The following is a 24,898-nucleotide window of genomic DNA, read 5'->3' as shown; positions in this document are numbered from 1 at the left end:
TCCTCAACACTGAAGCCACAGTTGATCCTCTTGAAATGTAGCTCAGATCATGACACTCCTCTGCTCCACAGCTTCCAATGGTTTCCCATCTGTCTCCAAGTAAAAGTCAGAATCCTTACTATGCCTTATAGGGCCAACATGTTCTGGCCCTCCACCTTCCCTGACCTCGTGCTACTCTCCCCCTGGTTCACTATGGTCCAGCTATAATGATCACCACACTCAATCCCAACTAGCCTTTGCACTTGTTGATCCCTAGGCCTGGAATATTCTAGCCCCACGAAGCCACACAGCTTTCTCTCTCACTCCTTCAATGAAATGTCACTTTACCCCTTGACATTTTCTAACCCATTTCTTTGCTTCCCTTTACCATTAGTTGTCATTATTTCATGAACTATGTATTCTATTTAAGTACTTTGTTCATTGTTTGCTTCATTCACTACAATATAAGCTAATGAGGGCAGGGATTTTTTTTTCCTATTTGTTCACTAGTACACACCTAGTAATTGGGAATCTATAGCTACTCAATAAACATTAGCTGAATTAATGATGAATGACTGGTAATCTATGTGGGTGTGTATACATGCAAAGTTTACGGCATCAATATTCTCAGCTGCAAGTATACAACTAAACTGACACTAAAACTCAAAAATAAGGTATTATGACAAAAGAGATACAACTGTGTATTTTGTGATTTATTAAACATCTATCAGCTTATTCCAGCTCACTCTGCTCTCTTAACAGGCATCGAAGTCCTGACTCCACAACTTGGCCTTTAATATCTTTTGTCTGTTGCTGCTCATTACTTATTGTCTTTTTCACCTTTTAATTTCCCCTACATATCATCTACTATCATTTATGATTAATAATAATAACAAAAAATAACTCTTATTTATAAAAAGCTTATTCTGTGCCTAGCACTGGGCTAAGCATATTACATATATTACCCCTCATTTAATCCTTACACCAATCTAAAGCAGATTCTACAATCCCCACTTAAATTAGTAAACTAATGTTTGGAGAAGTTAATTAACTTACTCATAGTGACAAAATTAATAAGTAATAGAACCAGAATATGTACCTGGCTGTCTGATAAGAGAGCTAGTATACTTTACTACTCCAAGTACTGAATAGTTATATAAGTACTGAAGAGCTCTTCCCATTCATCATACCTGTAATTCTGATACCTATTGACACATGTTAATGGTGATCATTACAAAATGTATAGAAATCACTGTATCTGCATTTTTAAAAACTTCTGTGAGCGACCAATTTGTGTTCAAAATATTTATTAAAAATGGGGGAGGGAACTAAATATTATCTTTAATAAGCAAACTAAAAACACTACAAAGAGTTTATTAAACCAGCTAGAGATATCCTTTCTATGGAGACACAATTTATATATTCAGTAGCAATAGTCAAAATACTTTAAAATTGGGACAGCATGGGCATCAACCAATCAGAACAAACACTGGCTATAAAATACAGTATGCCCACACCAGTTTGCCCCTACAGACTGAAGACTAGCACCATCAAAGGTGAATCATGCAATATAACTTCTTACTCTCCCATGAATGCCAGGAGAGCCAAAGTAAAAGATCTTTTAAAGAAGAATGAATGGCTAAAGGTAATTCTCCTTTCAGACCCTAGAACTGGATTATGTAGACACATAAGGGCCTAGTTATAGTAATTAGAGGAAGCAAGCTAATTAAAAGCTTTTGACACCTGAAGCAGGGGTAGCAGGCCAAAGCAGCAAGCTTTCACAACAAGCTCTGAAGCCCAGAAGCCTTGAAGCTGCCGGAGCAAGGCTGGAGCAGGCAGAAGCGGTGAGCCACCAGGAAACTGTTGACAGGCAACACCCAGGGCGTAAGTTAAAGGTTTTCCTGAAAGCAAAAAGGAAAACCCAGCGTTAAGTTAAGCAGTAACTAACACAATTGAGTTGTAGAGAGAAGGTTCGTAACTCACTGAGCTGCTGAATTTCAATTATATCTTGCTCACTGTTTCCCACGATTTATGCATTTCTTATAAGAGTTACATAAATGATGTGTTTATTTTCATGTTTTTTTTTAAGAAAGAGCATAACTGATAGAAATGCTCCTATCAAATATTCATGCAGAGGTGAGCCTACCCACTGGGCCTATATATCTATTGACAAATTCCTGGTAGAAGACAAAACATCTTGGAGGAAATGATTATCTCTCTAGGGTCTCTTCATTTCTAAACCTACTAGTTCATAAACACTACAGGGTATGTAAGCCCAGCAGAGATATTTTCATCAGGAATGAATAAGCAGTAAAGCTCATAATCCAGCCAATACTACCTTTCTATACAAAATCAATTCTGTCTTGAAATAAGAGTTAATTACCAGCAACCTGTTGCTTTTATTTTACATATTTTAATCAGTACACACATACAGCAAGAACACACCAAAAAAATATTTAAAAAGACACGTCACACTAAATCTCAAATATTATCAGTCATGCATCAAGTGCTCTGACTTGATCCTGGAGGTTTAAATGGCACTGACCTGTGACCAGGCAGGACTTGACAGACTGCTGGACTGCTCTCTGCTGCCACCAACTCCCCAGCCCTGTACCCCATTCTTTAATTCTTCCAAGTATCAGGACAGTAGAGCAAATTTGGCTGTCCTTAACTAACTGCCTTACATATCCTAATGAGCAACTACAAGTAATTTTTCAAATCCCTTTTTTTCTTCAGTCTCTTTAATGAAAAAAAGTCATGTTTTTTATATATATATATATATACACACACACACATACATATATGGATATATATAAAATAAGGTTATATATAAGGAAATATATATTATGTAAGGAATAATATATATAAGAATATATATATACTTTGTCTTTTTATTATTGCTTTTTATTTCCATAGCTCAATCTCAGCTGAACCCTCAAATCTACCTGCAGTCCTAACATTAATTCTATCACTCTCAACAGAACTTTACTAATCTTCCAAAATGTCCTGTGCCACCCTGCCACCACAAACTATCCCATTCCTGTCCTATCTACTCTTCACCAGCAATTAATGACCTGGTTGCCTACTTTATAGATAACAGACCTTTTACATTCCCTCATGCCAACTCTAAATGTTTTTGTGCTTCCATACCTCTTTTCCTTTTGAACCCTACCACTTTTCAGGGCTAACAGTATCATTTGACATCTTGATCCCAAACCCTCTCCTTCCTTCCCTTCCTGTCCTTATTCCATTAAAAATTTCTTTCCTGCTTTCAATCCCCTTTCTCCTGGATATCAATTGAAAAACTTTTCCAAGACCATTCCCCATCCAAGAACAAAAATATGAACAAAAACGTCACCCCCATTTTACCTTTTCCTCAAGGAACTGATACCACATCCCTTTCCACAACACATTTCTCCAAAAAGCACATTTTGAAAGAGTAGTACATGCTTGCTTTTTCCACTTGCTCATCATTTGTTTGCTTCTCAACCTCTTTCAAACACCTATTTCAATCTAATTTCTATTTCACTCTACTAGACTGAAACTATTCTCTCAAAGTTCAATAACAACTGTCTAATTTCCAAATAAATTGTTCTCAATTCTCATCTGCTTTACCCTTTCTTCATTACTGGACACTGCTGACAATTAATATACTTCTCTAATTTTTCTTTTGCTGTAACCTGTTAAATATTGTTCCCCAAGGATCTCTACTCCACCTTTTTTACATCTCCTCTACTCCACCTTTTTTACATCTATTCCAAAGTCTCAGTTAATACCAATATGCTGGCAACTCCTAAATCCCTATCTCTTACTATCTATACCCTTATTTCTAGTTGCCTACTGGTCATCTCTCTAGCATGTTCAGCAAATGTCTTAAATTTAAGAAGTCAACAATCTGTATACCAAACTCACTCAAGTTGCAAATCTCATCATCTATAAATTACATACCTTTAACTTATCACTAACACCCAAAGTTGACTTTTTTGAATGTTTCTCCCACCCACCCTCCCTTCCCACTACCCCAGGCCTAGCTCAAGGCCTCATTATTTCAACAGAAAAATAATAGGCTTTTTTTTTTTTTTTTTACCACATTACTATATGCTATACATTATGCTAACTGCTGAGAACACAAAGCTGAATAAAAAGTTTGTTGGGCTCAGAAAACAATACTCCAAAATGAAGGACTCAGCTGCATTAGACACAGAAGTTTTTCTTTGACCTTCTCCTGCTCTGTCTCTCAGTCCCATTCTCCCCCAAGGTAAGCCATAGAAACTAGAATCCCTCTTCTCTAGGTCACAGAAACTAGAACTCCCTTTCCTCAAAGCCAGCCATAAAACCTAAAAATACTACTCTAGTTTTCCCTCAGCCTTTTGGTATAAAAACTGGCTACAAATAAATTATTGCCAGCCATGGTGGCTCATGCTTATAATCTCAGCACTTTGGGAGGCTGCAGAGGGAAGATTACTTGAGCCCAGGAGTTTGAGACCAGCCAGAGCAACATAGGAAGACCCTATCTCTACCAAAAAAAAAAAAAAAATTAATTAGCCAGGGATAGTGGTGCATGCCTGTGATCCCAGCTACTTGGGAGGCTGAGATGGGAGCTTGGTCAAGACTGCAGTGAGCTGTGATTGCACCACTGCACTCCAGCCTGGGTGACAGAATGAGACCTTGTCTTTAAAAAAATAGCTGGGCATGGTGGCTCATGCCTGTAATTCCAGCACTTTGGGAGGCCAAGGAAGGCGGATCACTTAAAGTTAGGAGTTCGAGACCAGCCTGGCCAACTTGATGAAACCCCATCTCTACTGAAAATACAAAAAAATTAGGCAGGCACCTGTAGTCCCAGCTACTCGTGTGGCTGAGGCATGAGGAAGGCTTGAACCCGGGAGGCTGAGGTTGCAGTGAGCCAAGACCACGCCACTGCACTCCAGCCTGGGGGACACAGCGAGACTCTGTCTCAAACAAAGAAACAACAACAACAAAAAAACTATCAGATTTTACCTGTTTCATTGTAGGTCATCACACCCCCGTTCCAGAGAGGGTCCTGCCCCATACCTGGAAGGAAGGAATGCTGCACAGAGAGGCCAAGAAGACTTTAGACACACAGGCCTTGCTGGGTTTCCCCACTCAGTCTGTTAGCATTAGATCATACCCTTTTTCTTCTCCAATCACATTTCTACACAGCTGTCTATACTTTATTGAACCTAAGTATAAAAATGGGCAATTTCCCCTGTATTTTGGGGTCATCATACAGGTTCCCATGGATACATGTTAAATAAATTTGTATGCCTTTTCTCTTATTAATCTGCCTTTTGCATGTTAATTTTTCAGCAAACTTTCAGAGAGCCAAAGGTTGGATCAATAACAAGGGCTGGACCCTTGGCCCCCACAAGTTCTTGCCCCCCAAATTCTCACAGTCCATTGTGCAAAACACACCTAAACAGTAGTACACAGACAGTACCATAACAGTACTACAGGGAAAGGAGAGAGAAAAATCAGGGTCCTATAAAAAGTAAAGAAGAGAGATCCTTGACCCCAAAGTGGGAGTAGAGGAGGAAAGTGTATAGTATGTGAATATGTATGTTAAAAGTTTTTTAAATGAAGTGGCTGACACCTGAGTCTTACACAGTGAACTCCAGAAAAAAGGGGAGTGAAATGGATGTGACTGAGGATGGGATAGTTTGGGAAGTAGGGACAGCATAAGCAAGGCACACAGGCAGGAAATATGTGTGGGGGAGAAGATATACAGGACAATAAGCAGTTTCCTTTCCTAGGAACATAAAGAGCACAACAGGGAGTGGCAAGAAATGGTGCTGAAGGGTCCAAAGAGCAGAGAAGCTGTATGTCATGTTAATAAACTAGAACCTTAAAAATACAGATAACAGGGGAACCATTCTGCGCAGATAGTTTTAGCTAGATCACTCTAGCAGCTCTGTGGAGAATGGTTTTAAGGCAGGGAAAGACATTGGAAAGTTATAGCAGTAATTGAGGTGAGAAGATATAACTAAGAAAAAGAGGAAGAAACTGAAGAAATACTGAGTCGGTGACTGGTGAGATATGGAGACTAGAGAGTGAGAAATCTAGCACCTCCCTTTGTCCCCTTCTCTAACCAATCCTTGCTCAGCACTATCACTATTACCTTTCTAGAAGAGTTCTAACTATACCACTATAGATGATGTCCAACTTACAATAGTTCAACTGATGATTTTTCAATTTTTCGACTTTACAGATGGTGCAAAAACAACATGAATTCAATAGAAAGCCATATGAGACTCTTTCAGGATGCTGGTCAGTTGCAGCGAGCCACAGCTCTCACGCAGTCATGAGGGCAAACAACCGATACTCTACACTGTACAGTATTGCTAGATGATTGTGCCCCACTGTAGGCTAATAACATAAGTGTTCTGAGCACGTTTAAGGTAGGCTAGGCTACGGTAGGTAGGCTATGATGGTTAGGTATATTAAATGCATCTTCAAGACTTATTTTTAATTTACAGTGGGTTCACTGGGACATAACACTTTCAAAAGACAGGTGGCATCTGTACTCTGCTTTTTTGTATTTTGTTTTTATTTTATGAAGTTTTTGTATTCTGCTTATTAATAGTTTATAGGACTCCGATTCCTGCAGAATAAAGGTCCTTAGCATAGCATACCAAGCCATTCACTGCTTTGCCCAAGTGATGTTTCTTCCTTTTTTTTTTTTTTTTTGAGATGGAGTTTCGCTCTTGTTGCCCAGGCTGGAGTGCAATGGTGCAGTCTCAGCTCACTGCAACCTCTGCCTCTCAGGTTCAAGCAATTCTCCTGCCTCAGCCTCCCAAGTAGCTGGGATTACAGGTGCGTGCCACCACGCCCGGCTAATTTTGTATTTTTAGTAGAGATGGGGTTTCATCATGTTGGCTAGGCTGGTCTCGAACTCCTGACCTCAGGTGATGCACCCACTTCGGCCTCCCAAAGTGCTGGGATTAGAGGTGTAGCCACCACACCCAGCTGTGACCTTTCAAGCCTCATCTTTCACCACCACCAACAAAAACCTTATATTCCAGTTAGAAGACTGCTCACTGCTCTCTGAATAAATAGAAATGTACTTAAAAGAAAAAAAATAACTCTTTTAATCCTAATATGTTATAGAAAATTTATAAAATTAAAGTGTAAAGAAAAATAGCCACAGATAACATTATTGTGGATTAGAAAACTAATTTGAAATCATACAACCTTTTCTATGTCTTTTCAACTGGCAAGTCCTCTTCTAGAAATTTATTCTTAGAAAATCATTTGAAGTGTAGTGAAAGCATTAGGTACAAAAATGTTTTATAAGGCATTTATAATATGGAAAAAATAGAGCACATTCTTTCACTCATGCTACAAATACATATTGAGCACCTACTACGCACTAGACACTGTTGTAGGTACTGGGAAACTGCAATGAGCTAACAGAGGGAAAAAAAATCTTTATATTCATGGAGCACACATTCTAGCTTAACAATAAGGAAATGGTTAAGTAAATTATCAAATATCCACATAATGGACTTCTTTGGGGCCATAAGAAATCAGATTTACAAAGAAATATTTCAATACATGGGAAAAAGACTAAATATTTGGTAAGAAAAGTTCATTATATTAATGTTTATAAAACTACATCAATTTTGTTACCTGTGAATAGAAATAAAATTGGAAAAATATCCCTCAAATTACAGAAGTGGGTATCAATCCTGTGTACCTCTTCCCCTTGCTGATTAAACTGCAACCCTACTCAAGGGCATGTAAATTACTGGATTACAGTAGATGATTAATAAGTATTATTTTCATTAGTCAAAAGAGGGAAGCATGAAAGAAAAAAAGAACTCCATTTTCCTGTTTTTAGCCCTTGATTTAAAAAATTACATTTAAAAGCACTAAGTAGGGAATAAAACAAATAAGAGAAATTCACTCCCTGACCTCACAGAGATTGCACTTTATTGGTGAACACAAACATTAAACACATAAATAAGGAATTTAATAGTTGTTAAGTATAAATACTAGGAAGAAGTTGTATAGGTGTTCTCATCTCCCCATTAGAACAATAAAAGTATTTTATATCTTTATTCCCATTTTCATAAACTCATTCATCTCCTGACTTTATTCTTGTATTCAGTTCCTTCACTTATTTCTTTCTGCCGCAATTCTTTCACCGATTTCCAAATATGGGATAATTTTAAAGAAGCAATTGGTCATGACAAATACATTTAGTGAAGCAGGGAATACCTCTGATTTCCTTGAAAACACAATGACTAGTACTAGTGGCCTTAAATATAATGCATTAGTCATTTCAAAGTATCTGAAGGAACTGTATCAAAGGAGATGAGTGCTTGGGCAAAGCACGCTGCTCTACTTCCCTTTTCTGTAAAATTTATCCTGCTACCTTTTTCTTCCTAGAGTTCAAGTTACGAGTATGTGGAAACACCCTGCCTCACAAGCAAGAGAGGCTCCACCCTCTCTCTTGATTCAAGAGGCAAATGTTGAAAAACAAAAATGAGTAATTCCCTTTCACTTCACTTCTGTCCTTGTAATAAACTCAAATGGATTAGGACTCAAGATCTGTCCTCTCGCATCGCAATTGGCCTGGATGCCCGTATTTCAATACTGTTCTCTGTTCCACTAGCCAATTGGTTTGTAAGGCTGGCTGGAAACCTTAAGTCAGCTAGCTGGATACATATACTTGGAGTCTACTCCGAGATTCCAAGTCAGAACCCAACTTTGCATTTAGGAGAAAATAATTGGAAATCTCCAGTTTGGCTCCAGGTTTAAGTCTTGATCCCTTTTAACAGAAAATCCGGTAATTTTGAACCTGATCTAGCTCTAGTATACTAGTTAAAACCCAGAAGCAAAGAGAAGAGGTTTGAACCTCACCTCCTTACAGCTCAAACAGGATGCAATTATATCATAGTCCATAGATGGAAAGTATCAAAACTTCCAGGATCTATGGTACAAGGAATGAAGACTTTCATCAATGACATGTAGAGGCAGAAACAGGAAAGATTTGAAGTTCTCAAAGGACAGAAACACTGAAGCAGTATAAAGAACCTCAGCTGCGAAGACCAGCCAAGAAATATTCAGTTACTGAAGAATAAGAGCCAGGAACATTGACTTTTGTTGATGTTTTCTTTTTAAGTTAGTATTTAAATAGTCTAAATAGAGTCTGTTTTGAGATGGCAAACTAGGGACCCTCATTTACTTCCCTCCCACCTTCAAGCTCATGAGATGACAGACAATATAAGTTGTCAAAAATAAACCATAATAAACTGGAAAGTAGTAAGAGTAACATCAGCTGATTAGATATTTTAAAGAATTCCTGAAATCTAAGGATGAACAGAATAGGGTTAGATGGAGAGAAAAGAAAATGGAGAAACTACACTGCAGAATAAAATTAATGCACAGGTAAGAGCAATTACATAGAGAGTTAAAGCTGAAAATAAAAACTCAAGGAGTCAAGAGAGCTAATAGGGAAACTCAATGTACAGACTCCAAATTTTATTATTTTTGGTAGAAGACACAATTGCATAACTAAAAAAGTATAAAACAAACAAAAAGGAAACTACTAGAAACAAGGTAATTTGTTAAGGTAGCTGGTAACAAAGGTAATTAATATTAATGAAGTAGGATATATAAATAAATGCCTTTCATATTTTTCAAGAAAAAGAAAGAAAAAAACATAGTAGAAAATATCCCGTCAACAGCTACCAAAAAAATCTAGTAAGGAACATAAGAAACAAGTAAAAAGTTTATAAAACTGGCCATCTCTCTTCTCTGAACTTATAAATCACATTGTAATCCAAAGAGGACTGGACTTCAATTCTCCTTTCATCTGTAAATTTCAAATTATCCCAATGAAAATAACACTTTTTTAAGCAGACAAGTTGAGACTAACATTCATATGAAAAAACAAAAACTTCAACTTCTGTCAGTATGGAAGATCAGATACATTGAATTACTTTCCTATATATCATAAATGTGAGAAATTGTTAAAATAACCATTTAAATACATTTCTGAGTGAGACGAAAGAAACTGGCATGGCATCAAAATTAAGAGCATCTAAGAATACTAATGGATATCCAGGCATCATAGCCGGCCTTCACTCTGATGCTTTCTGCCAAACTTTGGAGACTTTGAATTTTCCCTCTGGTGACCATAAAACTGGTAAAGACAGGAAATAAAGGTTAGACAAGATAGAAGGTGGAAATCTAACACGGGACCATATACAAAAACTGTGTCCTAAAACTAAGTGGATTTACAATAGTTACAGGATACAAGGTCCATATTAAAAAAAAAATCAACTGCATGTCTATACACTAGTAAATGATAAATGTTCCATGTGTACTGAACAAGAAACAAGTAGTCATCAGTGATTCAGTATAATGTTCTATGTCAATTATGTTGAGGTTGTTCATATCCTTTATCCATTACTGATTCTTGTCTACTTGTTCTATTGGCTAACAGGAACAGAAAACCAAACACTGCATGTTCTCACTTATAAGTGGGAGCTGAACAATGAGAACACATGGACTCAGGGAGGGGAACAACACACAGGGAGGCCTATGGGGTGGGGAGGTGGGGGCAGGCCGGGAGAGGGAGACCAGCAGGATAAACAGCTAATGCATGTGGAGCTTAATCACCTAGGTGATGGGTTGACAGGAGCAGCAAACCATCATAGCACGTTTACCTATGTAACAAACCTGCAGATATTTCATATAAATGGAATCATACAATATGTGGCTTTTTGTTCTGACTTTTTTCACTCAACATGTTTTCAAGGCTCATTCATATTGTAGCATGTATCAGTACTTCTTCATTCCTGTGTGGCTAGATAATATTCCATCATACAGATATACCACATTTTGTTTACGCATTCATCAGCTGATGGACATTTGAAGTGTTTCCACTTCCTAGCTATTATGATTAAGGGTGCTATGAACATTCATATACAAGTTTTTGTGTGTACCTACATTTTCAATTCTCTTGCGTTTGTACACATCTCGGAGTAGAATTGCTGGATCATATGGTAATTCTATGTTTAACATTTTGAGGAACTCTCTAATTTCTTTACAAAGTGGTTACACTATTTTACATTCTACCAGCAATGCATAAGCTTTCCAATTTCCCTATATCTTCATCAATACTTGTTACTGTCTTGCCTATTACAGCCATCTCAGTGGGTGAGAAGGGGTATCTCATTATAGTTTTGACTTGCATTTCTCTAATGACCAGTGATGTTGAGCATCTTTTCATGTACATATTGTCCATATGTATAACTTCTTTGGAGAAACAGCTATCCAAATCACTCATCAATTTTTAAATTAGGTTGTGCTTTTATTGCTGAGTTGCAGAGTTCTTTTAACACAGACACTGGGCCCTCATCAGATACATGATTTGCAAATATTTTCTCCCACCCTGTGAGTTGTCTTTTTCCTTCCCTGATGGTGTTTTTTGGAGGCACAAAAGTTTTAAACTCTGATGAAATCTTATTTTTTGTTTTTTCTTTGATGCCTGAGATTTCGTGTCATATTTAAGAACCATTGCCTAAGCCAAGGTCACAAAAATTTACACGTATGTTTCCTTCTAAGAGTTTCATAGTTTTATCTGTTACATTTATGTCTATGATCTATATTGAGTTAATTTTTGAATATGGTATGAAGTAGAGTCCAACTTCATTCTTTCACATGTGGATATCCAGTTGCCCCACACTGTTGGAAAAAAAACTGTTTTACCTCCTTGGTTTCAGCACCCTTGTCAAAAACCAATAGTCCATAAATGTAAAAATTTATTTATGGACTTTCAATTCTTTTCTCTTGATTTATATATGAGCCTTATGCCAGTACCACACAACCTTGATTACCATTGCTTTGTAGTAAGTTTTGAAATCAGGAAGTGTGAGTCCTCCAACTTTGCTCTTTTTCAAAATTGTTTTGGCTATTCTGGAACTCTCAAATTTCTACATAAATTTTAAAATCAGCTTGTCCATTTCTACCAGAAAGGTACCTTGAATTTTTATAGGGATTGCACTGTATCTGTAGATCAATTTGGGTAATACTGCCATCTTAAAAATATTAAGTCTTCAAATCCATGAATATGCAATGTCTTTTCGTTTGCCTAGGTCTTCTTTAATTTCTTTCAGCAATATCTTCTGGTTTTTGCCTTCATTTAAAGATACTGCTGCCAGGCATAAAGTCTTAGATTGATGGCTTTTCTTCTTTCAGTAGTTTTAAAATGCCATTTTTCCATTATCTTCAACTACTATCATTTCTGTTAGAAGTGAACTGTCTTACTGCTTTCTGGAAATTACATGTCCTTTTTCTGCTAGGTATTAACAAATTTTTTATCTTTGGTTTTCAGAAGTTTTACTGATTATGTGCCTGGGTGTAATTTTCATATTTATCCTGTCATGGAGTCTTAAGAACTGATTTGATTGCAACTGAGTTTCTGTCTTACAATGGCAGACTCGTTTCCATTTGTCTTTACACCTAAAGGTGATAGGCCTTCAAGGATCGAAACTGAATACCTAGGATACTTAACAGAGCCCTACTCTTTACTGAAACCTGAACTCCAAGTTATGTTTTTCCTGCCTATGAGATTTCTAGCTGTTCTGCTACTGCCTAGGTAATGGCAACTACCTGAAAGAGAAAGGTAGGGCTGAATGTTGGGAGTTTACCTCTCTGATTTCATAGTTCTTATACCTTCAAACAGATAAATTTATACTTTAGTCAAGGTTTTCTAGTTGTTCAGCAGAACAGCTGGTGTAATATAAGCAAAAGTGTCATAATCAGAATCAGAAGCTCCACATAAATTATTTAATAGTTCAAATTTCTCAAAATATTCCACTGGATTTTGATTGACATTTCATAGAATTTATAGATTAGGGAGAACTGACATCGTTACAAATATGTTGTACTATCTTTGAACAGGGTGTATCTGGTTTTCAAGTCTTTTGAATAATACTGTAACAGAGTTTAAAATTTATTCCATGTAGATCTTATGCATTGTTAGGTTAATTCCTAGATCCTAGAGACATGATTGTTTTTGCTATTGTGAATGACATCTTGTGTCATCATCTCTTCTAGTTAATTATTTTGAATACAGAGGAATTCTACTGATTTTTGTAAGATGATCCCTTAACTGAAAATACTCAATTATCTTATTAACAAAATTTTTATCTATTGCATCTATACATTTTTATGTGTAGGTGGTCTATTAATACTTAAAGATTTATCTCTTCCTGTCCAATCCTGCTAACTGATTTCTATTTCTTTTTTCTTTTTTTTTTTTTTTTTTTTTTTGAGACAGAGTCTTGCTGTGTTACCAGGCTGGAGTGCAGTGGCGTGGTCTCGGCTCAGTGCAATCTCCGACACCCGGGTTCAAGCGATTCCCCTGCCTCAGCCTCCTGAGTAGCTGGGACTACAGGCACGCACCACCAAGCCTAGCTAATAATTTTTTAAATTATGCTTTAAGTTCTATGGTACATGTGCACAACGTGCAGGTTTGTTACATATGTATACATGTGCCATGTTGGTGTGCTGCACCCGTTAACTCGTCATTTACATTAGGTATATCTCCCAATGCTATCCCTCCTCCCTCCCCCCACCCCACGACAGGCCCCAGTGCGTGATGTTCCCCACCCTGTGTCCAAGCGTTCTCGTTGTTTAATTCCCACCTATGAGTGAGAACATGCGGTGTTGTTTTCTGTCCTTGCAATAATTTACTCAGAATGATGGTTTCCAGCTTCATCCACGTCCCTACAAAGGACATGAACTCATCCTTTTTATGGCTGCATAGTATTCCATGGTGTATATGTGCCACATTTTCTTAATCCAATCTATCATTCATGGACATTTGGGTTGGCTCCAAGTCTTTGCTATTGTGAATAGTGCCACAATAAACATAAGTGTGCATGTGTCTTTATAGCAGCATGATTTATAATCCTTTGAGTATACGCCCAGTAATGGGATGGCTGGGTCAAATGGTATTTCTAGTTCTAGATCCCTGAGGAATCGCCACACTGTCTTCCACAATGGTTGAACTAATTTACAGTCCCACCAACAGTGTAAAAGTGTTCCTATTTCTCCACATCCTCTCCAGCACCTGTTGTTTCCTGACTTTTTAATGATTGCCATTCTAACTGGTGTGAGATGGTATCTCATTGTGGTTTTCATTTGCATTTCTCTGATGGCTTGTGATAATGAGCATTTTTTCATGTGTCTGTTGGCTGCATAAATGTCTTCTTTTGAGAAGTGTCTGTTCATATCCTTTGCCCACTTTTTGATAGGGTTGTTTTTTTCTTGTAAATTTGTTTGAGTTCTTTGTAGATTCTGGATATTAGCCCTTTGTCAGATAAGTAGATTGCAAAAATTTTCTCCCATTCTGTAGGCTGCCTTTCACTCTGATGATAGTTTCTTTTGCCATACAGAAGCTCTTTAGTTTAATTAGATCCCATTTGTCAATTTTGGCTTTTGTTGCCATTGCTTTTCGTGTTTTAGTCATGAAGTCCTTGCCCATGCCATGGCCTCAATGGTATTGCCTAGGTTTTCTTCTAGGGTTTTTATGGTTTTAGGTCTAAAATTTAAGTCTTTAATCCATCTTGAATTAATTTTTGTATAAAATGTAAGGAAGGGATCCAGTTTCAGCTTTTTACATATGGCTAGCCAGTTTTCCCAGCACCATTTATTAAATAGGGAATCCTTTCCCCATTTCTTGTTTTTGTCCGGTTTGTCAAAGATCAGATTGTAGATGTGTGGTATTATTTCTAGGGGCTCTATTCTGTTCCATTGGTCTGTATCTCTGTTTTGGTACCAGTACCATGCTGTTTTGTTTACTGTAGCCTTGTGTATAGTTTGAAGTCAGGCAGCGTGATGCCTGCAGCTTTGTCCGTCCAGCTTTGTTCCGTTGCTGGCAAGGAGCTGCGTTCCTTTGGAGGAGAAGAGGTGCTCTGATTTTTAGAATTTTCAGCTCTTCTGCTCTGGTTTCTCCCCATCTTTGTGGTTTTATCTACCTTTGGTCTTTGATGATGGTGATGTACAGATGGGGTTTTGGTGTGGATGTCCTTTCTGTTTGTTAGTCTTCCTTCTAACAGTCAGGACCCTCAGCTGCAGGTCTGTTGGAGTTTGCTGGAGGTCCACTCCAGACCATTTGCCTGGGTATCACCAGCAGAGGCTGCAGAACAGCAAATATTGCAGAACGGCTAATATTGCTGTCTGATCCTTCTTCTGGAAGCTTCGTCTCAGAGGGAAACCCGGCTGTATGAGGTGTCAGTCAGCCCCTACTGGGAGGTGTCTCCCAGTTAGGCTACTTGTGTGTCAGGGACCCACTTGAGGAGGCAGTCTCTCCATTCTCAGATCTCAAACTCCTTGCTGGGAGAAGCACTACTCCCTTCAAAGCTACTCAAGCCTCAGCAATGGCGGACACCCCTCCCCGAGCCTCTCTGCCACCTTGCAGTTCGATCTCAGACTGCTGTGCTAGCAGTGAGCGAGGCTCCATGGGCGTGGGACCCTCCGAGCCAGGTGCGGGATATGATGTCCTGGTGTGCCATGTGCTCAGTTGGAAATGCAGAAATCACCTGTCTTCTGCGTCACTCACGCTGGGAGCTGCAGACTGGAGCTGTTCCTATTCGGCCATCTTAGAACCGCTTTTTTTTTTTTTTTTTTTTTTTAGTAGAGATGTTACAGAATTTCACCACGTTGGCCAGGATGGTCTCAATCTCCTGACCTCGTGATCCGCCCACCTTGGCCTCCCAAAGTGCTAGGATTACAGGCATGAGCCACCACGCCCGGCCTCTATTTCTTTTCTTAATGGGGACTATCTAGGACCTCCAGTAACATATAAAGCTGTAATAGTGTTAACCATCTTTGTCCTGTTCCTGATCTTAGACAGAATGCATCTAAAGTTTCTCCATAAAAGGTTTGCTTTAGGTTATTGGCATAAAACCTTTATCAAGTTAAGGATATTCCCCTTTATTCCTATTTTCTGAGTTCTTGTAACATATACCTATCAGTTATGTTTTTCCTTTATTGAAATAATCATGTGATTTTCCTCCCAAGACCCCAACAATTTTTAAATATCCTATTAACCCTTTCAAAGAGCCATTTTGGGCCAGGCATGGTGGCTCACGCCTGTAATCACAGAATTTTGGAGGCTGAGGTGGGCAGATCACCTGAGGTCAGGAGTTTGAGATCAGCCTGGTCAACATGGTGAAACCCCATCTCTACTAAAAATACAAAAATTAGCCAGGCGTGGTGGCGGACCCCTGTAATCCCAGCTACTCAGGAGGCTGAGGCAGGAGAATCACTTGAACCTAGGAGGTGGAAGTTGCAGTTAGCCGAGATCACACTGCTGCACTCCTGCCTGGGTGACAGGACGAGACTCTGTCTCAATTTTAAATAAATAAATAAATAAATAAATAAGCTAGAAAAGAATGTGTAGTCTCTGCAGCATGTAGAATTCTCTATTTATCGTTTAGGTTCAGCAAGATAACATGTCCTTAAAATATTTTTTTATGTTGTTCAAGTGGCAACAGTGGTGGAGGTGGGTTCCAGGAACCAGGTATTAGGACTGGACATGGCATCTTCAGGCTCAGGGTATCTGCGGTTTCAGTAAATCCAGGATCCAGAGCCCAAAGAGTGGGTCTGGCCACCTTTTCTGCCTTATGGTGCTGACTAATACCCCAATTTCACACCCTGCAGATAAACTGTTGAGTCTCCATAATGCCAACATGAGCTATGCAAATTAACTAGTGGAAACTTTCCTGGATAGATCCAAGCTGCCTCAGAGAGTACAGTTTGTTAAGAAAATGGGTCTGCCCAAAAAATGCTGATCCAGGAACAGTGGCCAAAATGTCTAACAATTAAAAAGACATCATCAACAGAGTTCATGTAGCTCTTCCTGAACATCTGGGGCCATGAAAACCATTTCTGACCAGGTGTACATTTAGACCAATAAGAACACCAATGTGGAGATGTCTGCTGAAAACTGCTCACCTATTGTGCAGTGTGGAGATGACTGTATGTAGGCTTTCCTTCTCAAACCTAGAATTTCTGAACAAAGAAAAGCCTGTTCTCTCTCAGGTAGCCTCTATGACTCCCACGTAGCCTGAAGACCCTATTCTATCCACCACGTGAGCACCATTTCAATATGGCTCTCAGCTCCCATGTGACGGAGGCGGACAGACATTCCCAAGTTCAAAATTTGTAAGCCTCACTACACGCCTTCCTACAAAGATGACAAGCACTAGAGCAATGGTTATTACAGCAGGCTTGCCCAACCCGTGGCCCACAGGCCGCATGTGGCCCAGAACGGCTTTGAATATGACCCAACACAAATACGTAAACTTTCTTAAAACAGTATGAGATTTTGTGATTTTTTTTTTTTTTTTTTTTAGCTCATTAGCTATCGTTAGTGTTAGTGTATTTTATCTGTGGCCCAAGACAATTCTTTTTCCAATGTGGCCCAAGGAAGCCAAAAGATTGGACACCTCTGTTTTACAGTAAACCTTCAAGTGTAGAGATCATGGCTGATATTTACAAGAATGGTCCAGCAGATGGAGCCTTCTCTGTGTATGCTGATTTCCAGCAATCAAAGTCTGAAGGGTCCAACATGACACCAAAGAAATGAGGAGAACCTACACCATCTGCAGCCTGGTCTGGGAGAATGAAGACTGCCACCCCCTACTGGCTGACTGTCAATGCCTAGAAAACTGACTAGGGTGACAATGCCTTCTTCGAATTCTCTCAGAAAAAGGCCACTATGGAATCAAATCAGAAATCTGGTTAGAAATCTCACACACTGATCAGTACTAGAAAAAGTTTTAGTATGTAGTCTGTCCAGCCAGTCCTGCAAAAGTTGTTTCTTAAATATGGCGAGTTGAGTATTTTTTTTAAATATGGCAAGTTGAATATAGCAAGTGGGGATGGGTGAGAAGCCCTTTTATTCTTTTAGTTCAGATATAATTCAAGAGTTTAGACAATGGCTAATGTGCTTCAGCGCCTGAAGAACTGGACTAAACCAAACTTTTGTGTATACTCTTTGAATTATGTTTTGGGGGTTAGATAGAGTTCCCTAACAAAGGAAATAACTCCAAACCTGGCTACCTCTCAGCCTCCTTGAGGGCTGATTTTCACCGCTGACAAGGCAAAGTGAACCCTTTTCCTAATAAGGACTTTCACACAGACTAGCATTCTACGCAATGCTTGCTGCTCCAACTCCTACTCCAACCAACCTCCCAACCAGAGCATCTCCAGAGAGTAAAACTCTGTGAGAACCTAAATGGTTTGATTTCAGGTTTTCCAAAAGAATTGCTAGTGGAATTCCTAACAAGGAGGATTTAAATTCCCATATATAATCAGTATCTCTTGGCAAGTACTTTCTTTCTAGATTTGGAATAAGTTAACAGGAGAGATGGTAAGTAGCTTTTTAAATGAAGAAAGCCACTTTCTCCTGGGGTCCCTGAATCAGCTGAGTCTTCCTGTGTTGTATATATATCCTCTCTGTTCTTTTCTGTAGCATAATTCTTTTAATAGAAGCTTTATTTTCTATGTACCTCAGGTGATTCTGTGAATGAACATTTCTAACACTTGTTAGAGCTGCAACTCTGCTAGTTGCAGACTATATATCCCAACAGACTAGCCTAAAACAAAACTGGGTGGTCCCTACTGGATATAGATTTGACTGAATGACAGACTGACCTCTAATCCCTTGGGGAAACTAATTTGGGAGAAACCAGCTTTTGCTGTTTTTAAAAATCACTACTTTACCAATCATCTTAACGTGGAATTGGAATAACTGTGCCATTAAAAGTTTCTCCCTTCAAAAAAAACAAATACCTCTATGTCTTGATTTTTTATCTGCTTATCAATTTATGATATAGGAATATTAAAAGTGCTAATCTTAAACTATTCAAAGTTTTTGTATTTCCTCATGCAAGTTCCATCTATCAAGTGTTAGTGTATATATTTTTAAAATAATTTGTAAGACATATGTTCCATAATTATTAAACCTTCTTTTTAAATTATTTTATACCATTTATAATTGATTATAACATACCTACATACAACTACAAAACAAATTATGTTTATACAATGATAAAGTGAACAACATATAACTAAAACTCAGATAAAGAAATAGAACATGCAATAACACAGAACCCTGCCCCTACAGCCCTACCTGATCACAACCCCCACCTTTCCAATGGAGTTAACCATGATCCCGACTTTTGTGACAGAGGCATATCATATAAGGCCGGGCACAGTGGCTCATGCCTGTAATCCCAGCACTTTGGGAGACCGAGGTGTGAGACCAGCCTGGGCAACATAGCAAAACTCCACCTCTACAAAAAATACAAAAGTTAGCCAGTTGTGGTGACACATGCCTGTGGTACCAGCTACTCAGGAAGCTGAGGTATGAGGATCAACTGAGCTCAAGAGGTCGAGGCTACAGTGAGCCGTAATTGTGCCACTGCACTCCAGCCTCGATGACAGAATGAGACCCGGTCTCCACAAAAAAAAAAAAAAAAAAAAAAAAAAGCGTCTCATATGTATTCTTTCCTATGTTGCTTCATGTCAGGTTTTAGAATCAAGGTCATTCTAGCCTCATAAAATGACTTGGGCAATGGTCCTTCTTTTTCTATTATCTGGGGACGTTTAAGTTTAGAATTACTTCTTCCTTAAATGATTCATGGAACTTGCATATAAATTCAGCTCAATCTGGAAAAGTTATTACATGGTATCTTAAAATGAGTAATACATTTACATGCTTTAAAAAATCAGAACAAAAATAAAAAGGCTCCCACTTATAAGTGTCACTCCCACTCCTGTCTACCCCATTCCCTCGACTACCTATTATTGTTACTGTATAAAAATACAAGTGTAAACAATATTTCTACCTACCTCTGTTTAACAAAAAAAGACACACTTAAATACTATTCTGCATCTTATTTTATTCACTTTACAATATATTCTGGAGATCGCGCTACATAGGTACAGTGAACTTTCTTGACTGCAGCTATACGGTATTCTATTCTATCACTATACCAATAGTTTATTCAACCAGTTGCCTAATGTCAGATATTTGGGTTGTGTTTCTCTTATTTTTTACACTTGAATTTTGATCCATCTGTGGTTTGTCCTGGAATATGTAAGAGTTTTAACTTGTTCCACAAATGGACTTTTCCAAATGGTTATCCAGTTGTCTCAGGACCATTTATTAAAAGTTTTATTGGCCAGGCGCGGGGGCTCATGCCTGTAATCCCAGCACTTTGGGAGGCCGAGGCGGGCGGATCACCTGAGGTCGGAGTTAGAGACCAGCCTGACCAACATGGAGAAACCCTGTCTCTACTAAGAATACAAAATTAGCCAGGCGTGGTGGTGCATGCCTGTAATCCCAACTACTCGGGAGGCTAAGACAGGAGAATTGCTTGAACCCAGGGGTGGAGGTTGTGGTGGGCCGAGATCATGCCATTGCACTCTAGCCTGGGCAAGAAGAGCAAAACTCTGTCTCAAAAAAAAAAAAAAAAAAAAAAAAAAAAAAAAAAAAAAGCTTTATTTCTAGCGGAATACAGTGGCTCATGTCTGTAATCCCAACACTTTGGGAGGCATAGGCAGGAGGATCACTTGAGGCCAGGAGTTCAAGACCAGCCTGGGCAACAAAGTGAGACCCCCATCTCTATTTTTTTTTTTAATTTTTAATTAGCCGGACATGGTGGGGCACACCTGTAGTCCCAGCTACTTATGAGGCTGAGTGGGAAGATAGCTTGAGCCCAGGAGTTTGAGGCTACAGTGAGCTATGATGGCACCACTACACTGGCGAGACCCTGTCTCATTAAAAAAACAAACAAACAAACAAACAAACACAACATCTAAACCAGGTTTCAGCAAACCATGGCCTGAAGGTCAAATCTGGTCCATTACCTGTTTTTAAAAATAAAATTTTATTTGAATACAACCACATCCATCATTCATTTGCAAACTGTCTATGGCTAGTTTTCACACCACAATGACAGAGAAGAGTAGTTGCCACAGAGAACATATGAACTGTGAAATCTAAAATATTTACTGTCACTTTACAGAAAAAGTTTGTTGACCCATAGTCTAAACAGTCCACTTAAAATACAGATTATCAGAATATGTAAAAAATATAAAACCTAACTATATGAAAAAGGTTAATATCATAAGAAAGCTGGCTATACTGAGGCAAATCAGACTATGACAACGAGTACTACCTTGAAGGGAAACAGTGCATGATTAAAGGCTCAGTGTATAAGAAAGATGAACAATTGGAACATGTATGCACCAATTAAGTTTCAAAATGCATAAAATAAAAAGAGAGGAAACTACAGGGAAATACAGACATACCCACAATTATATTTGAAAACTTTAAAACCCTCTTCTCAGCACTGACAGAACTAAACAAAAATTAGGAAATTATGGAAGAGCTTAATGACTGCATCAACCGTCTAGAGCTAACTGATGTATAAAACACAACAAACAATAAATGTAGAAAAAACATTCTTTTCAAGTGTACATGGAATGTTCAATGCACACAGTGTATCTAGACAATGTAATATTATTCAGCACTAAAAAGAAAAGAGCTATCAAGCCATTTAAAGATGTAGAGGAACCATAAATTCATATTACTGAGAAAAGCCAATCTGAACAGGCTACATACTGTATCATTCTAACTATTCTGGAAAAGGCAAAAGTTTGGAGATTATAAAAAAAGACCAGTGGTGGCCAGGGGTCAGTGGTGAGGGAGAAATGAATAAACAGACAGAGCACAGAAGATTTCTAGGGCAGTGGAAACTACTCTGTTTGATACTACAATGGCAGATACATAACATATATTTGTCAAAACCCACTGAACGTACAACATCAGGAGTGAACCCTAAGGTAAACTACAGACTTTGGGTAATAATAATATGTCAATGTAGTTTCCTGGATTGTAACAAATGTACCATTCTGGTTCAGTGTTTTGGGAGATGAAGATTGGGTAAGTGTGGGAACAGGAGGTATACGGGAACTCTGTATTTTCTGCTCAATTTTGCTGTGAACTTAAAACTGCTCTAAAATATAAAGTCTATTAAAAAATTAATCAAAGTAATCCACTATGTCAACTAACTGAAAGAAAAAATCCATGTAATGATTTCAATAGATACAGAAAAAGCATATGACAGAATTCAGCACCTATCAATAACTATATTTTTTAAATGCTCAGCAAACTATTATAGTAACAGAAGACAATATCTTCAATCAGATAAAAGGCACCTACCAAAATATTGCCTAACAATAATTTCACCATACTTAACAGTAAAACACTGAATTCTTCCTCCCTCAATTCAGGAATAAGGTAAGGATGTCCACCCTTGTGACACCATTTCAACACTGTATTAGAGGTCCGAGCTAGTGCAGTAAGTCAAGACAAAAAAAATAGAAAGTCTGCAAAGTAAAAAGGATGCGTCCCTATTCTGAAAATCCTATTATCAGACAGCAGGACTGCTTACACAGAAAAACTAAGAAACCAGGGACCAAAATAACAACAAAACTACTAAAAAATAAATGACTTTAGTAGGATCTCAGGAAATAAAGTCTGATACAAAAATCAACTATATTATCTACATATTAGCAGCATAGTGTTTGAATGTAAAAATTTTAAAGATATCATTTATCAGAGTCAAAAAACTTAAATACTTAGGAATAAATTTAAGAAAATATGAAGAAGACCTATACATTAAAACTATAAAACATCCTTGAGAAAATTAAGTTAGACCTTCAAAAAACAAAGAGAAATATCTGCTTCAGAGACTAACAGACTCAACATTATTAAGATATTGGTCCTCCCAAAATTTATCTATGTACTCAGTGCATACTCAATTACATCAGTAGGCTTTTATAAAAATTGATATATTGATTCTAAAATGCAAAAGTCTTCGAATAATTAAAACAATCTTGAAAAAGAACAAAGTAGGACTCCATACACTCAGAGTTCATTACACAATCTCAACATTAGTATAAAGCTATAGGAATCAAGACTGTGTGTGGTATTAGCATAAAGGCAGACAATGAGATAAAGAGAATAGAGAGGACAGCAATAGAGCACATGGTCTTTTTACTAAGGTGCTAAAATGACTTAATAAAGGGAAAACAGCCTTTTCAACAAATGGTGCTGAAACAACTGGCTACAAATACAAAAAAAAAAATGAATCTCAATGCCGATATCACATCAGACATGAATTTGAGATGGATCACCAATCTAAATATAGTAGCTAAAAATAGAAGGCTTTTAGAAAAAAAAACATAGATACCTTTGTGATCTGAGTATAAACAAGGATTTCTTAGAACACAGAAAATACTAACTGTAATAGAAAACAATTGATAAAATTATACCTTCAAAATTGAAAACTTCTGCTCTAAATGATAATTTTTTAAAAAAATGAACAAACCACACAGTCTGAGAAAATATTGCTAAAACATCTGACAAAAAACTCCTACAGCTCAACAATAAAAATACAAACATTTCAATTTCTAAAGACTGAGCAAAAAATTTGAACATATACCTCACAAAGGAAGATATAAAAATGGTTAATAGGCACACAAAAACCCCATGATTATGCTGATATATAACACAAATGCAAACAACAATGAAAATTAAGACCACAGAATACCACTACATACCCACTAGAATGGCTAAAATTAACAACAAAAAATATTGAGCAAGAACAGGGCATAAGTAGGAATATAAAAATGGTACAATCCAACTGGAAGTAGTATGCCAGTTTCTTTTAAATTTAAACATGCAACTACTGTCTAGCATAGCAGTTCCACTTCTGGGTATTTACCCAAAGAAAACAAAAACATATTTCCATGAAAACCTGTACGAGAATATTCATATCAGCTTTATTTCTAATAGCCAAAAAATTGGAAACAAATGTTCATCAATAGGAAAATGAATAAACTGTGGAACATTGATAAAATGGTATACTGCTCAGTAATAAAAACGATTAATACATGCAATTGCAAGGATGAGTCTTGGACATTATCCTGAGTGAAAGGTGGACACAAAAGAGTACATACTGTATAATTCCATTTATATGAAATTTTCAAACAGTCAAAATTAATCTACAGTTAAAACTCAGAACAGCGGTTGCCATTTGATGGAAGCCGTGGGGAACCAACGAGGAAGAAAACTTCCTAGGGTGATAGAAATATTCTGTATCTTGATAAGGGTGATCCATTTCCAAAACCTCAAGGAACTGTATATATACAATTAGGGTATTTCAATGTATGTAAAATTTTCCTCAGAAGATCTAAACAAACAACAAAAAGATTTTGTGCTCCTTGTTCATATGGCTTCACCAGTGAGGTCTTCTTGGCATTATTAAAAAGAAATAACACCAATCTTACACAAATGCTTTCAGAGAATTGAGAAAAAACACTTTCCAAATTGTCTTATGAGCTAAATAATATCGTTCCAAAATGTAAGATTATAAAATAGACAAAGGCCAATCTGTCTCATGCACATAAACAAAAAAATTATAAACAAAATATCAGCAAATCAAACCCAACTATATATTAAAAGGCCAACTGAATTTCTATAGTACTGTAATATTGGTATATTTGAAAATTATAATATCAATATCAGCCAAATATCATAGTAAAATCATATCAAAACAGATATAGATGGAGCTTTTGATAAAAGTTAGCTCCTATTAATGATAAAAGCTCTCTACAGACTAGGGCAAGAAGGAAAAAGAGTAATCATTTTTTTGAAAAGTAGTAGTAGCAAACTTCTTAATCATTAGTAAAATGCTGAACACTTTCTCCTGATTCACAAACCAGACAAGGATGATGCCCACTTTCAGCATTTAAATTCAACATTTTATTAAAGATCTTCTCTATTACAATAATAGAGGAA

At 37.5% G+C, this 24,898-nt stretch overlaps 1 protein-coding gene across 22 annotated transcripts in view; it reads right to left on the bottom strand.

The window, feature by feature from the left end:
• Positions 1-24,898, bottom strand: part of CDC42BPA (CDC42 binding protein kinase alpha) — a 331,921-nt gene that overhangs the window by 230,883 nt on the left and 76,140 nt on the right. The window contains exon 2 of one of the 22 annotated variants that reach the window (XM_034948082.2): positions 1,723-1,880. The exons of the other annotated variants lie outside the window; for them this stretch is intronic. The gene's annotated coding sequence lies outside the window, so the exon portion shown is untranslated. The remainder of the gene's footprint in view (positions 1-1,722; positions 1,881-24,898) is intronic. 22 annotated transcript variants of the gene reach the window in all.

The sequence above is a fragment of the Pan paniscus genome, chromosome 1 (genome assembly GCF_029289425.2).
Source record: "Pan paniscus chromosome 1, NHGRI_mPanPan1-v2.0_pri, whole genome shotgun sequence".
Lineage (NCBI taxonomy): Eukaryota > Metazoa > Chordata > Mammalia > Primates > Hominidae > Pan > Pan paniscus.
The sequence above is the reverse complement of the archived record's forward strand: the minus strand, read 5'-3'. Positions and strand labels throughout refer to the sequence as shown.